Source organism: Rhea americana, unplaced genomic scaffold (genome assembly GCF_003343005.1).
Source record: "Rhea americana isolate MKP2758 unplaced genomic scaffold, rheAme1 scaffold_85, whole genome shotgun sequence".
NCBI classification, from domain to species: Eukaryota; Metazoa; Chordata; class Aves; order Rheiformes; family Rheidae; genus Rhea; species Rhea americana.
Window position 1 is genome coordinate 3200548 of NW_028187034.1, and position 15250 is coordinate 3215797.

Genomic DNA, 15250 nt, shown 5'->3' on the forward strand with positions numbered 1-15250 from the left:
ATTAAATACCAACACCCACCCTTCAAGACTGGAGGAGCCTCACTAGGCCTACTGAGAAATAGTTGGAAGTCCAGGGAAGCAACAGGTGAGAAGCCCTGTAGGAAGATTTTAGTTGGATTTGTCAGTAAGGGGCTAAGGATGAATCATCAGAATTTTAAACTGCATAAGAATATTTTTGTTCATAAGTTTTCATTCTTTGCCCACATTTAAATGCTTCTTTCTCATTGAGATGGGAAAGTATTTCAAACATTTTAATTGTGTTTGGGGATGAGCAGCAAGACTTCTTCAATTTATTTTATTGGAAGAAGACAATTCTTCCCTTCCCACCAAGTGGGCGAAAAATCCATCATTTTGCGGAGGGGAAAAAAAAAATCTCTCTGGAGCCTTCCCCATTGCTAGTGAGCAGGATATGCATGTGTCCATGTCCTGCTTGCAGGCCACTGATGGCCATTTTCATAAAGCCTTGCTACCATAAGTGAAATGTGTTGGCAAGAATGATGAGGTCCTGTGAAAACCACCTTAGCTGTGCGTTCCTCCTCATATGCTTTTTGTTGTCTCCTAGCAAGGAAAACAGCTGCAGGAAAGGTTTCAGCAAATTCTTTCCACTCTGCTGGCTCTGCCTCTAAGTTGCTCCCTGCCAGAGGCCAGCAGCTGACAGCACGAATGCTCTGGGCAGCCTGGGACAAGTCCTGAGCAGCCACAGTGCAATGCCAGGATGCAGCTACTATGTTGCTGGGTCCATCCATGTGAACCCCATCCGGCTTTGCTTGCAGGTGGGGCAGATGCACAACAGGATTAGACACATGTCTCTATGGGAAGACCAGGCCTCCAGGACACAAATTAATTCTTTGGTGCCCTTGTATTGTTTTGTGTCCCCTAGTGTAGTCAAGGCTGACAGGGAGCAGATGGTGCCTCTGCCTCTCTACACTGTGAGTGGAACAAGCAGGATGGCAGCATCCTAACAGGCACCATGAAGGCTGAGGATACCTGGCTGAGGGAGTACATCTTGGAAAAATAGCCGGGTGCTAGTAAACCGCCTCCCTAGCGTGAACCCTGGAATTTTTGTTAATCTCAGATTTACGCTCGCATGCATCCACTCCCTTCCCTCCCCGCAACTGCAGCTATGCATTTCCTGGGGCCCTGTGTTTCTAGATTGCTTATCACCACTGAGTCTAAGCATCTGTGCCCAAAATATGATGAAAGTCGCCAGAGGAGACAGAACAGGCTATGGGTGAACTGCCTCTCTTCTGCACTGTGTATAATCAGATCCCTAGCTTCAAGCTCTGTTACGCTGCCCTAACTATTTTGCTCTTTGGTTTGTGGATGCTCAGGGAGTGCTGCAGAGTGAGAGTCATTCTTTTCAAACACTTCACATCTGTATTCTGGCAGCTAGGCAATCCTCATGGGGCAAAGTCCTAACGTGGCCTAAGCCAGCAGCAATATTTCTTTCAGCCTCATTATGGCCCTGATTTCACTGCCGGCTTTGGGGGAAACAGGAGTGCTTTTAAAGTGTGCTTTTCATAGTTGAAGTCAGGCAAACTACATTTCATGAGTGTGCCCAGAGGAATGATCAAAGGGAATGATGAAGCATGAGCAAACAGGATGATCCAAGGTAGAAAAAGCAGAAAAGCAGGAGATATTTTTGGGKGTAGTTTAATAATCTTTTCACGTGGATAAAATTAAAAGGAGAAAATAGGGCCCATAGAGCTGGGTCTAGCCTGCCTCTCAGGACACAAACTTTCCTTTCTCACTTTTTATTCAGCTGTGCACAGGTTGTCTGGCTGTAGCAACAGGACTCAGCAGTGCCCTCTGAGCACTGTGGAACTGTGTGTTATCTAAAGGGACAGTCATGACCTTGATGTTTCTAGGATTCCTGTACCTGGAGAATTTATCGTTCCCCTTCATTTTACATCTCTTTTCTCCTACTACTGTTTCCGTGAAAATGCTTTGGGGAGGCCTCCGTGGGGAGTTATCAGCCCTTATCTCCATACTAAAACCATAGTAAGGCACCTGCGTCTATGATATCCTGATCATCTCCTTGCTCTCCATGTCCAGGAGGAYTATTTCCAGAGTCAGAGCTGCACTGCATCACTAGGGAAGTCCATGGTTTTATCGGGGATGAGTGGAACTGTGGATTCCCCTCATCACTCTGCTGCCCTCTGGCCTTGCAACAGTCAATGACCAGTGAAGAACAGCAAACCTGGGACTTCAGAAACAAGGCTGAGGTCTGGCTTACTGGTGGCCTGGTTACAGCTGCTTCATGCAAGCAGATCAAGGCCCTGGACGGGAAATTTGGACGACCAAAGGATTGTCAGTGTGGTCCTAATACTGAAAAAAGAGTAAAAGGGCTCACCTAAGAATGCACAGACTATTTAGTATGATGCTACTCCCAGACACGATACGTAAGCCTGGTGCAGTTCTGACRATTATTTGTTTGTCCTTGGAGGTCTTATCCCCTGTGTCCTACATTCGAGAGAAATCATGTTCTCACAGAGCTGAAGGTCTCCTGATTGGTGAGCCTGACAGGGCGCTGTTGGGAAGGGCAGCTCTGCCATGCACCGGGGATGGTGACCTGGCAATGGGGCGTTTCTGGAGGAAGTGGGAGGAGGAGACTCTGTGGACRTATCAGGGTTTTTATCCCAAGTCTGAGGGACAGGAGAGCAGAGGGCCCTGTTTGACTCAGTGATAGGCAAGGGGAAGTGGCTGGAGGCCTGGGTGGATCAGTGCAGAAGTACTGAAGAGAACTCTGAAAGGGTCACAGACAGCCCACCCCTCCCTCCTCCTGGAGCTGTGGTTGCGTCCTCTGAAGGTGCATAGCATCTTCTTTCCCAAATATCTGCTTGGTGCATCTTGCTCTTCATTTCTATCTGAAAAATAGTGCTAGTATTTCACATTTCAAGTTGATTTTATTAGTATTTATGGTATAAAGAACATTTCTGCAAGGAACCATTAATGTACAAGTTTTATTGCCATCGCTGCACTTTTATAAATTTCTGATATCAAAACATGTGGGTTGTTAGATGACAGGATGACCTTGCAGAGATACTGCATTGCTCAGTTAATGTCTTTCCTAAGATGTGGGCATAGCAACTTGCTAGTACTGTTTGATTTGCTTATTCATGTCCCAGAGCTACTGCCTTTAAGATTTTGCTGTTATTATCTAACCAAGTAAATGCCTCACTGTTTTTCTGTGCATGGAGCATGATGGATCTGCAAAGGCATCCTACAGTGATGTAGTCTCATACATTTATCCCTAGGCAGTGCCAGATCATGCCCTATAACTGTGTTTGCTCCCTATTTCCCATGTGGAGCCATATACACATCCTGTCACACCCCTTGGCTCCCAGAGAGACCCAGCACAGGCTCTGGCTACTCAGAAACAGTTGGGAGCTGGAGGTAGTTTCCCTCATGCAAGTGGTATGTGGCCCCCGAGTGGCTTTTTTCCCCGTCCCCTGTGGCCAACACTGGGCTCACTACCTCCATCCCCCTCCACTGTGATCTCAAGACCACTGCAGGAGCCCTGGGGGTGTTAAGCCAAAGCTTTTTAGGGTAAGCCCATCTCCAAGCAAAATATACTGGGCTTGGAGCCAGAGCTGATAGGAAATGCTGCTGCTTCTGCATCTCCACCCTCTTCAACATCTCCAGGGTGCRAATGCTTAGATGTGCACTCTCCAGTGCTTTAAAGGTGAAAAGGTTATTCTTCCTTCACTACCTGGCTCTCACCTGTCATTTGAATGTCACAATAATTTAACGATGGCAAAGGTTGGCTCTCTCTCCTGCATGCCAAGAGTTGAAGGTCTGTTCACATATGAAGGGGGGATGATATTTTTCCCTAGGTTTTCAGGAAAGACTGAGACTTAGTTTGTTGTTCCAAAATTGCAACAGCCAGGCACCCCCTGTTGCATGAGCATGTGTATGTTGCTGTAGTGATCTTTCCATAGGTTTATCATGATAGTACACAGGGAGGTGGGTGACTTCCCCAGTGCCTCTGGGTTCAGCTGCCATATAAATCACCATTGGCATTTTACAGGAGATGTTTGTCTGAGAGGCGATGTTTGTGCTTAGGGTCATGTCTATTTTTGCTACTATGCCATGTATTTTTAAATTGGGTTTGAGCAGCATACAATGCCCGCAGCACAGCTCCTTTCAGATCATCTGTCATGTCAGAAATGGTTTTGAATGTCTGTCTGCTCATTTCAAGCTAAATATTTATTCTGTAATTAGATTGTTTTGTTTCAAATCCTTTTTTTTATTTACAAATGAGAAGTCAGTATTAGGCTGCGTGAGCGTGATGGGAATGCACAGCTAGGGAGCAAAACACTTCTGTAAAGCTGGTGTGTGTGTGTGTGTGTGTGTGTGTGTGTGTGTTCAGCCTTCACAAAAGAGCCCTCCTTTTTTCCTTTTTCTTGATCCTATCACTGTAAAAATCTAAGCCAGGACGCGACAGGGCTACTGCAACTGCATGTGTGGAGGCGATGGAAAGGCCTTCAGCCCTCACCTTGCAGAGCTCCTCACCGCTGCTTCCCCAGGCTTGTAGCTGGGCCCTTGTCCTGCAGAGCATTTGCAGTGTCCAGCCCTGCAGAGACATCAACCCCTGGCCAGAGCATGCTGTCTATATCAACACTCAAAGAGGAAGAAAAGCCCTGCTCTTTGGGGTTGTAACTCACTGCCTGGGATGTGATACAGCCCCTTCTGCCCTGCTGGCTGTGCCAGTAATTGGGTGCGTCTTTGCAGCACAACGATCTGGTCCTCAGTGTGGCCCGTGTCTGCTGCTCTGTTATAAAAATGATGGAGGTCTAGGGCAAATATGTTTTATGTCTTTCTGCTTCAAGATTACTTAAAACCTTGCCATTCTAGAGATGGAGGGAGGCTGACAATGCATGCACGCGTGGGCAAAAATAGAAAGGAAGGAGCAAGTTTAATACTTCACTGAGGCACTTGAAAAGCATTTGCGGCTGTTGTAATTTCACTCCTGAGTAGAGATGGCTAAAAACAAGGCTTCTGGTTCACTTGTCATTTCATAGGAAAAAAAGAAGAAGAAAATGTTGGTGTCAATCTCACTCAGGCTGAAAATATTTCTTTTAGGTTTCTGGCAAGCCAGAACCCCCTGACCCTTTGACTGCTCCCTGAAATAGAGTTTTTTTTTCTGTTTTTGCTGCTAATAGCCGGACAAAGGCAACCCATTTCATGGAGCAGCTACAAGCAACTCCCTGGTTTGGCTGCAGGGCAGAGCTTGCTGCTGTGGGACTGCCTTTCGGTTTGTGGTCACGAGCCCTGGAGCAGACTCACCCCTGCAGGTCTAGCACCAGCCAGAAGAGGAAGATTTCTGCCAAGACATTTGGGGGAAYGTATTGCATCAGAAATTTATTCTGTTTAATCTTGCTTTTAGATGAAACTGTTTCATAAGAAATCTTGCTCTCAGCTCTCTTCCTAAGTCTCCTTCTGAACCTTTAATATGCTCTTAAACTTGGAGCTTCAGGTCTTGCATGAGGGCAGTGCTGTGCAAGAGGCAATGAGTCTTGCTGAAGGACTCAGCACCACAGCAGTGTCCCTGCCACTCTGATTCCTCTCTGCCATCACTGCATGCTGTGTGGAGAAGCTCTTGCCRACAGAGGTGGGGGCTCCCTCGCCCATGCGCAGAAAGGAGTGTGTGGACCTGTCCCAGGAAAATGGGGCTCTCAGCAGTGCATACAAGGAGTTGTACTACAGGTTTCAAAAATGCTGTCCGATGAAGAATAGTCCATGCAGAAAGAGCAGGGGTTGGTTGTGTGTTAAGATTGGTAGGGAATGTATGAAACTTGTGGTTATGCATAATAAATGAGAGGAAATAATGGTAAGTCAAGAGAATAAATATTTAAATTTAAACCTAAAATATTACCTCGAAAGATACAGCAGGTAGCTGAATTGCTAGGGAAAAGGGTCTTAAGTTTGAAGATTAAATGTTAAGGGGAAGTTTTGGAAGCATCTGCAAGTGAGAGCTTCCACATGAACCTGAATTCACTGCCAAGGGAAGTCTGCCCAGAGCACAACCCTTATTTTTATTATTTCTATCTTATTCTGTAAGAAGTAATTGTATATTATTAAAATATCACAGGTAACATAAGACAACTTTGTATTAGCAGTAGATAGTTTAGTTTTTCTTATTCCAAATAAGAAAGAAACATATCCACTGGCTGTTTTGTAAATAACCTTGCTTTCTCACCCCTGCCAAAGAGTGCCTTGGCCCTTCTCTTTCTTTTTCATCTTCTCACCCTTGCTGGCTTTTGATTATGTTATTTCCTGACAGCATATCTAAAGCTAAGTTAAAATATGCTGCTTACAATAGTTGGCCGTATTTGCTAAGCTGCTACACACACTGTTGTTTTATTGAATCTGCTCAGGTTACCCTATATGACCAGGTTATGCTGTGTAAGATCCTCAGACCAATTTCAGGAGTTGGGATTAGGTGATAGTTCTTCACAGTGTGCAATTCTGCATCTGCTGGTTGGGGTTAAGATGCTCTAAAATGCTAGCTGGGGGCAAGATCTCTCCTAGTCCTAGTGCTATAATGTGGAGCAGAATGATTAATGACTTGATCTACAATAAAGCTGACATCTCTCCTTCAGTGGCTTTGCATTTCCTTCCCTCAACATGCAGTCTCACAAAGGTGTGGACATCCTGCAGGGCAGGTGGCCCTGTGATACATAGCCACCTTTCTTTGGGCACAGCTAGAGTTGTCCTTCCCCTACTTATCCAATTTCTTAGCTGTGCGGAGGAACACACTCATCTCTGCAGCGCATTGTTTGGCCAGTCTTCAGACTGGGGTTGTACTTAGGAGTTCAAATGCTTGTATATCAGCACTTCTTCCAAGGGCAGCTTTGCGTGCAACACCCAAGATGTTAAGACCAGCAGGAGCGGTATGCTTCAGAGGATTGTCCACAGCTTAGTTCCTCAGGCTGGAAATGTTTCTCCTCGGAGAAAGCCAGTGACACTATTTGGCATTGCCTTTCTGCTAGCATATCCCTAGTTTTGTTTCCCTGAAGAGCTAATTTTCTCATATATGCTTGCAGGAACACTGGTAGCTTCTGCTGCTGCCACTACATTGAGGTCAGCTGGGCACAARCAAGGCTAGCACCAGCAGTTGGAAGCTAATAGCATGGTCAACATGCTGGAAGCCATGTTTGCAGGTTTTGCAGTGATCCTGACAATGTGTTTTTTATGGATCGCATTGGATCTGTCTGCTATTTCTCTTGACTCATTTCTCTACCTTTGCTTTTAGATTAGGAAAGTGCCCCAGAAATGCTGTAATAGCTTCATTAGCAGTCTCTTCCTGTACCTCAGAGCTGCCAATATGCCAAAAAATCACTAGCCAAACTCACCAAAACATATCCTGCAAGGTTTTGGACCTGCTGGCTTTGGGATGCCATTTGAGGAGCTAATATGATTCTGCAGGGCAAATCCTGCTGTTGCTTATGACAGGTCAGAACTAAACAACACTGCCTAGCTGCCCCTGATTACAGAGGCTCTAATGTGGAGAAGGTCTTGCTGAAACCCCTGTGAGGGATATCAGTGAAGAAAAGGGAAGAGCTAGATCAATTCAGGTCAGCATTGAGGCTTGACTATTCAGGATGCAGGATTTACTCTTGGGATAGGTTGTGTAGTACAGTGTATATGGAGAGTGGCAAAGGAGAGGCACATACCTCGGACCCACAGCTGGCATATGCACAAACATATTGCACACCATCAGCCTGTGAGTATGCACCAGTAAGTGCCCCCTTCCCACACGGACGTGAAGATGTCTGAAAGGGAGTAGGGAAGAAATCAGCTGCCACCAGAGCAGCTTATGGATCTTGGATAATGCTGATAATACTTTCTATGTAGTTTATGGACCACAGGTGAACATGATAAAAATTCCACCAACCCTAAACCATGCAGAAAGCTTCCAGGAATCAGCTCACTACTGATTTTTTTTTTTTTTTGGAAAATCATCTGTGGTGAAATTCCACAAGATTTATCTCATGATTTGAGGGCTTATTGCCTACTCCTTAAATGTGACTGCATACACAAGCTTTGATCCATGAAGAAAAATTGAGGAAAACCTAATGCATTTTCACTGGCTTTTCAGGAGGGAAGATTTCTTATTGGTAGGACTTGGGCTCCCCAGTGTTTTGCCAAGAGAGATCTTCTCCCTTGCCTCCCTTGCCTATGACCCACAGATCCACTTTCTGGCTGAATATTCCCATTGCTGTGGTCTTGTTCCCATCAGGTTATACTTTTGGACACTGTGGCTCCTTTGAAAAACCTCACTGTTCCAATCTCTGTCAGAAAGACCTTGTCCTTTGTACTGTTCCGTTTAAGAGTGAACTTTTTAGTTGCTTCATTGTTGTGAACAAATATGTTCACTAATTACAAAGAAAACACAGACACCTCTTGCTTTCCTCCAGAAATGTGGAAACACTCTCGATGTTTAGGTGCATACACAAGAATATCTTTTGGCCAAGAGACTCTTTGAGTCTCTTGGTTTCACCTCTCCCTGTCTACCAAGCCCTGCATCGTTTTCATGTCATCAGATTCTTCTAGGGCTTCCTTACAGTATGCTTGGTCCTGCAGAAGCCCAGGGGCACTCATCATTGGTAGCCATCAACGTTTTTGGAAAATGCRTTAAAAATCTCATGCCACAATAAAGACTATTTTACACCTGTGGTGGCCAGGCTGATCCCAAAGCCTAGCCAAAACTGCTGGCATTTTAGATGTGTGTTGAAGAAGCCATGTGGGAGGCAAACAGGGCTCTCCAAAGCAGCTGGATATGGGGTAAGAGTGCTGTCTCCAAATGATTGCTTTGGTGGAATATGGGGGGAGGTCAGAGAATCACTCTCCTGGGGCAGGCAGGAGGGGGCATACTTCCAGTACGGCACAGTGAAAATACGAGGAAATAAAAACAGAGCAGCAGGGAGAGTAGAGACACTGTCATATTTACARAATCTTTTCAATGACACCTTGTCTAGTCCCTGTATGTTGTGGGGTTTAAGCATACCCCAAGCAAAGAAGAAGATAATACCATTTGGCTAGAGAAAGAGGAGGAGACAAATTAATGTGAAAAGGTGAATTGCCAGAAGAGATAAGGTGAATCAGCAGCAGAAGAAAATATTTCTACTGGGGTAAGTCAAGCGAGAGGAATGGACCTCTTACAATTGCTAGGCAGGGAAGTGTAGTTTTCACAAAATCACTGTTGTGACTGGCACCAACTCTCCCTCTTGTGGACATTCCTCTGTATTTTGCGCAGTGCCTTGCAGCTGCTCATGCTGCAAACACCCTTAAACCTCTGATGGTTTTACTGTAAACTGCAGTGAGTTGGTTGGATGCGATGGCTCTTAATAACTCATGCATTAAATGTCTCTCTGAATTAGGCCAAGACACGAGGCTAATAGGCAAAGCTAGCCCCTGGAGCTCCCTGGCATTAGGTTCATCATACAGCAGACAAGGGGAATGTTTGATAAAGCCAAACACCTGAAAGCCAGGCCAACAGCCCTGAGTAGGAAGCAAATATCAACTCAGTGACTCCCTRCACACTCTTTGGACATCAAAGTGGCTGGACTTGACTTTTGTGTTCTCCTCTCAGTTTTCTCAAGTCAGTCTTAGAAAAATCCATTTCTTGTTTTTCCACCTGATTTCTATCCAACTCTCCTCTTGTCCCCAGAGACTCCTCCTTAGCTCAGGTTATGATCAATGAGACTTTTGTAATACTCATTTTTCTCACAAAATGTTTGCTTGCTTTTTGTGATCTAGCTACAGTCTCATTTCTCCTAACCATTTGACTTTTCATCCTAGCATTGCTCCTTGTTTTTTCTTTTTTTTCTTTTTCTTTTTTTTTCCTTTTTTTTTTTTTTTTTTTTTTTTTTTTGATTTGAACTTTTTCTGCCTCAACAGAGTAAGCTGGGTCTGTCCTGTAATGGGGCCCAGTACACTGCTCACAGCTCTGTGAACTGCAGGTCTGCAAAAGTGGCAGGAAAAAAACTAACAACAGCCTTTCTTTCAGGATGACAATAAATCTAATGTAATTTGGTCCTTGCTGTAAACTCACAGAAAACCCTGGAAGAAGCTAGCAACAAAACCCAGAGACTTAGTTTGAAATTGCTTAGAGTACAGACCTGCCATGTGTAGCAAGATCTCTGTTGCAGCAGATGAGGAAGGAAACAATAGGACTTCAGGCTAAGGCAGGCAATTTCCAGGCAGATGCTGCTGCAGACCAGCTGGATTCGACCAGCTGAGCTACCAGCACTGGAGCTGCTAGCTTAAGGAAGAAGACAAAAAAATAAAACCATAGTGTCTGTGGAAATTGCAATTAAAAAGGTGCTGGAGGTGGGGATCCCTGCACTGTACAGAGATCTTTCAGAAAAAGAGAGTTCCATTTTTATTGCTTCTTTAGAATAGGCACGCCTTGAAGCAGTTTATGAAGGGTTAGAAAATGATTAACAGATTTTTGTTTTCGTTCGTTGGTTAATCTGGTGCAGAGTCATAAAGTTAATAGGTTGTTTTTAACATCTGTCGGGGTAAGAATGTAATCATGTCTGAAATATATTTTGTGGAGGGAAACAAGTATAAGAGGATTAAAAAATTATAAACTCATGGAGAATTGCCTAAGACTGTTGAACACAAAGATGCAAGTATAACCTTGGGAAGTCCCTTAGCTTCAGATTGCTGTGATGGAGTAGGATTATTCTTGCTTCTTACACTCCTTTCCTGGGCATCAGCTTTTGGATGCTGTTGGAGGAAGATGCTAGATGGTCTTTGAATTTTGCAGGCATCTTGTGCATTTAAGATGCTTACAAGTGAGATTTCCAAAAGTACCCTACCTGGGACATCTGTATTTACAACCCAAGACTCCAGACATCAAAGATGACTCGTGAAGCTGAGTGATTAAGAGGGATGCTGCAGTGCACTCATACAATGGTTGTACAGGACCAGAGAGGTTAGCGTAGGTGGCCTCTTCCAGTACTTTGTTGGGCAGGGCTTGCGGCCAGTATCAAACCCCAGCACTGCGACTGTCTTGCCAGCACGACCCTAAAATGGGCAAGTGAAAAGATCTGTATAAACGGCAAGMATAGTAATGAAAATGAAATAAAATTACAAGCAGGAAAATATGGCGGAAGATATGCAAAACTGCAATCCCATCCCAAATTCAGAGGTAAATACTCTGCTGCTGTAGCCAGGCCACCCATGGGTCAGTACTAGCATTGTGTTTAGGGTGTTCACTGCTACCCAATGTTGATCTACTTGAAGAAAATGTTTATTTTTTGCTAAGTATTTTTTCCCAGTGAGATCAGTTTCCCCGAATGTGTTCCCCATAAGAGTGCCAGAGCACAGAAAACACTGCAGGATTAGGAACTATTTACATTGATGCTGCTTCTTAAAAGAGAAAAAGACCTGATTTTTGCTCTCCTCTCTAAGGGAGGCATTAAAATGATAATGTAAAATGGGACTGTGAACTTTGAAAGTGGCCAACTTCAGCTGGAAGCAAGAACATGTTGGAGTTCATTAAAAGGCACATGTAAGCATCAATACAAATTAGGGGTAGATCCTGGCTTCTTCACAGGCTCTCATCTTGCAGAAGCTCTGTGCTCTGGGGATTAGAGGCTGTTTTGCAGGCAGGGGGGAAAGATGCATATCTTTTTCTTCCACTTTACCCCCACAAAACTCGCGCAAAGGGAAACCCTAATTTGTGCATGCCATGTCACTGGTTAGACAGTGCTGCCTCTGGTTTTAGAAGATGGCTGATGGCTTGATTTTTTTTTTTTTTTTTTTTTGGACTTTTGACAGGGGCTATCTATGTAAGTAGATCTACCTCCCAGTTCCCCCTGGCAGGATACAATGGTCCAACTGTGTGAAAAATGGATCACTGAGCTGGTTCACCTTTACAATAAATTCAAAAAAAGACAAACCAGATACTTCAAACCCAGATGAGTTCCTTGATCCAAATAATTTGAAGCCCTCATAAAGAGCTGAACAAAAATCATGTGAGGAGAGAGGCTCTGCTGGCATTGGCTCCAAATCCAGCATAAAAATACATCATAGCACAGCCTCAGATTACATACTGGAAACTTGAGGACCACTTGCTTGCTCTGTGGTCCCACTGGCACTGGGCAAGGCACTTTGTGGCTGTCTCAGTCAATTTTACCATGCAGAGATTCTCTCTCTCATCCTTTCTTGGAACACTGGGATTTCAGAGCTGAGCTATGCATTGTATCCTCATCAATGCCTTGTGCTCAAGGGGCTACTGAGAAGTTAAGAAGTTTTCATTATTGAGATTTTAATCAACAATTAGGTACTGCTAGCTTGGTACAAACTCTGCATGTGTGTATGTGTGCCTGCAGAAGGACACTTGTTTGCACAGTGGCTCAGCTTTATCATCTCCGATTCAGCTCTCACTCTGGTCTCTGCTATGCTGAGACTGCTGATGCCTTTGCAGGAGCCTCAGGTGAGAGGGCTTGAGACCTGCTTCTGCTGTATCAGCCATGGCCAATGCATGCCCAGCACCCTTCTTGCTCCAGCACCCATATTCCTGAGGTGCCATGAAGAGGTGGATAAAGATCCTCTCTGGCATAAGTCGTGGAGTGGGAACAGCCCCTTTCTACAGCTGCCTGGATTTCAGTCTAATCTGGTCATGAAATTCCAACCTCCGTCACACTGCAAGTGTCTATTATGGCTACTACTCATAACTCTGAGCTACAGAGTTTGGGCTTTGGGCAGATGCACAATATYATATGCACGCTGATCACTTGACTTTTTCTGCTCATGCAGGTTTCTGTGATAACTTTCCTTTCTCTGTAGCYCTTGCATTTTTCCAGTTGTTCCCTGACTCATTCTAGTTACCATATTTTTTTGGCAGTGAGGGATGAGGGAAGAATTCCCTTCTTGCTTTATTATTTCATGACTGCCTYGGAGTTTAATGCATCTGAAGGGATAGCTATATGTCACAGTTACTTGGTGTTTTCCAATTGACTCCCAGAGATCTCCAATTCTCCGAGCTCTATCCTAAAAATCATTTCTTACCTTTTCTTCTAGGATGGGCAATGTGTTAAATGCTGCCTGCTATTTTTTGATCATACTCCTTCTTCCTTTAATTGAAATCCCAGTTTCCCATAGAAATCCTCAGCTTTTTTTTGTGCGCTAGTTTTCCAGCACTGCAGAAAAGGCTTACAGCCCCAGAAAGAGCACACATGACCTTGAAGACATGTCACTTCTTCCTGTTGGCTTCTACATCAGAGCCTAAATGYTCTGGTGCTGGACTGTACTACTGCTTTCCTGTTTATTCTTCCACTGAATCCAAGTACTGGCCTTCAATAAACCTCCTGCTTACCTCAGGTAAATGATACGTCCAGCTGAAGTTCAGTGTTGCAGGTACTGTGCATCACAGTGCAGAGGCCTATYTAGATTGGTGCATGAGAATTGAGTCTGTCGTGATACTGTGAACCTTCTGAAGAAAGAAAATGACTGAGTCTTACTGTTGCCTGTCTGACAGTCTCCAAAGTCCAGATCCTGCRAGTACAGAAGAAAAGGAAAAGTTGCTTTTGACTTTAAGGTGCCGGACTAGATCCCTGAAAGAATCCATACCGAGATAGCAATAGGTAAGCACAATACATAGCACAATTCTGTGCAAATCCACAGCCCAAATCTTGTCCTGATACTGAGATCTCTCCCTCCTGACACTTCCTTTTCCTTTTTGGCAAGTGGCTTGGGTCCCCACCCAGCTGCTGAAATCTGTCAGTGTCCAGGAGCCCTGTCTGGCTTAGAACTGTGTTTAAGAGCTAGGGGAAGAGAAGAGAGAGCACAGAAGTGATTTGGCCACTGTCACCACCAGTTACRGTTCTCCTTGTTTCCTACAAGAGAAAGATGATATGCAATACATATAGTGTCATACAGTTTCTTATATGATAGTCTTCAAAGGCCAGATCCTATGTGCACTGAAGTCAATGGTACAGCTACAGTAAACCCAATGCCCTTGTTTTGTTATGGCTGTAAGATCCAGTTGCCATTGCATTTACCTCTCTGGCTTGCCACTGCTGGTAGATCCAACACTTTGCCTGTTTGCATGGACTGAGCTACAGGCTCCTGAAAGAAAGTGCAAATGATTTCCTTAGAAGAAGCTGTGTATCACAAAAAAAATGCCATAGAAACCAAAGCTGAGTTAACGGAGACCAATCCTGGGARTTTGCAGAGGGCCTTTTCCCCAGCATTATGCAATACATAATTATGTAATTTATAGTTATGTAACATGCCTGGATTTTTCTGAGAACTGGCCTTCCCACTGACTGCTCCCCTGGCAGACAAGTGTACACCATAATTACGCCATGCTACGCTTTATACAACAGCAGAGCTGGGGCCGTGGCTGTCACTCAGAGCCGTAGAACTCAGTTGCTCTGATTTTTTTTATTGTATTCTGTGGAGAAAATTCATTAAATAAAAAACATTTCAATCAAAAAATATGTTCATTCCTCTGATCAGTTTGTAATGTCTAAACAGACACGATAGTTTGAGCTGTTCCYTTTGAGGAAAATGCACCTCTTTTTGTAAGATCTCTCCCATTACCTCCAACAGCATTTTCATGAACATACCTCAAACGAAAAAATATCCATGATTTCTMCTAGCGTCTCTTTCTTGAGTATACCTTTTCTTACATTCAGCAGTTCCGACTGCAGAAAAGACAGGGCTAGAAATCATTGTAGATATGTTATATTAACTGACAAGGAAATTTGTAGGACTGTTTGGCTCTGGGATGCTCGTTTTACAGACAGTAGCTAAATTTTGCTCTTCACAATAGTGATATTCTTAAGACGGTTTGAATGCGGCCTAAAAGAGTTGGAAGTGATCGCTCCCTGTTGCTGGTATGAAATTCCTACCATGCCTTCCAGTTCCTCCTGTGTGGCAGGGCCTCATATTAATGACCAACAAACAGCTGGTGTTTCTAAAACCATACCTCAGATCTAGTCCATGCTCATTCACTGGCACTGTTTGCGGACTTGAGTAAGTCTCATAACTTCTTTGATCGCTCATAAATGGGAACAACAAGCAGCATTTCCATTTGCAAAGATGTATGTTCTAAATTCATTAGTGCCTATGCCAATCTTTACCATCCGTGAGGAAAAAGCCAGGAGAGGTGAAGTATTACATGATTATTTCCATSGTTTTGCCTTAGATGACTCTTCCCTTATTCACTGTGCCCTTTGGGGATAAAAGTGTGTGGGGGGTTTGTCCTTTCTTAAAGAACAGTAGC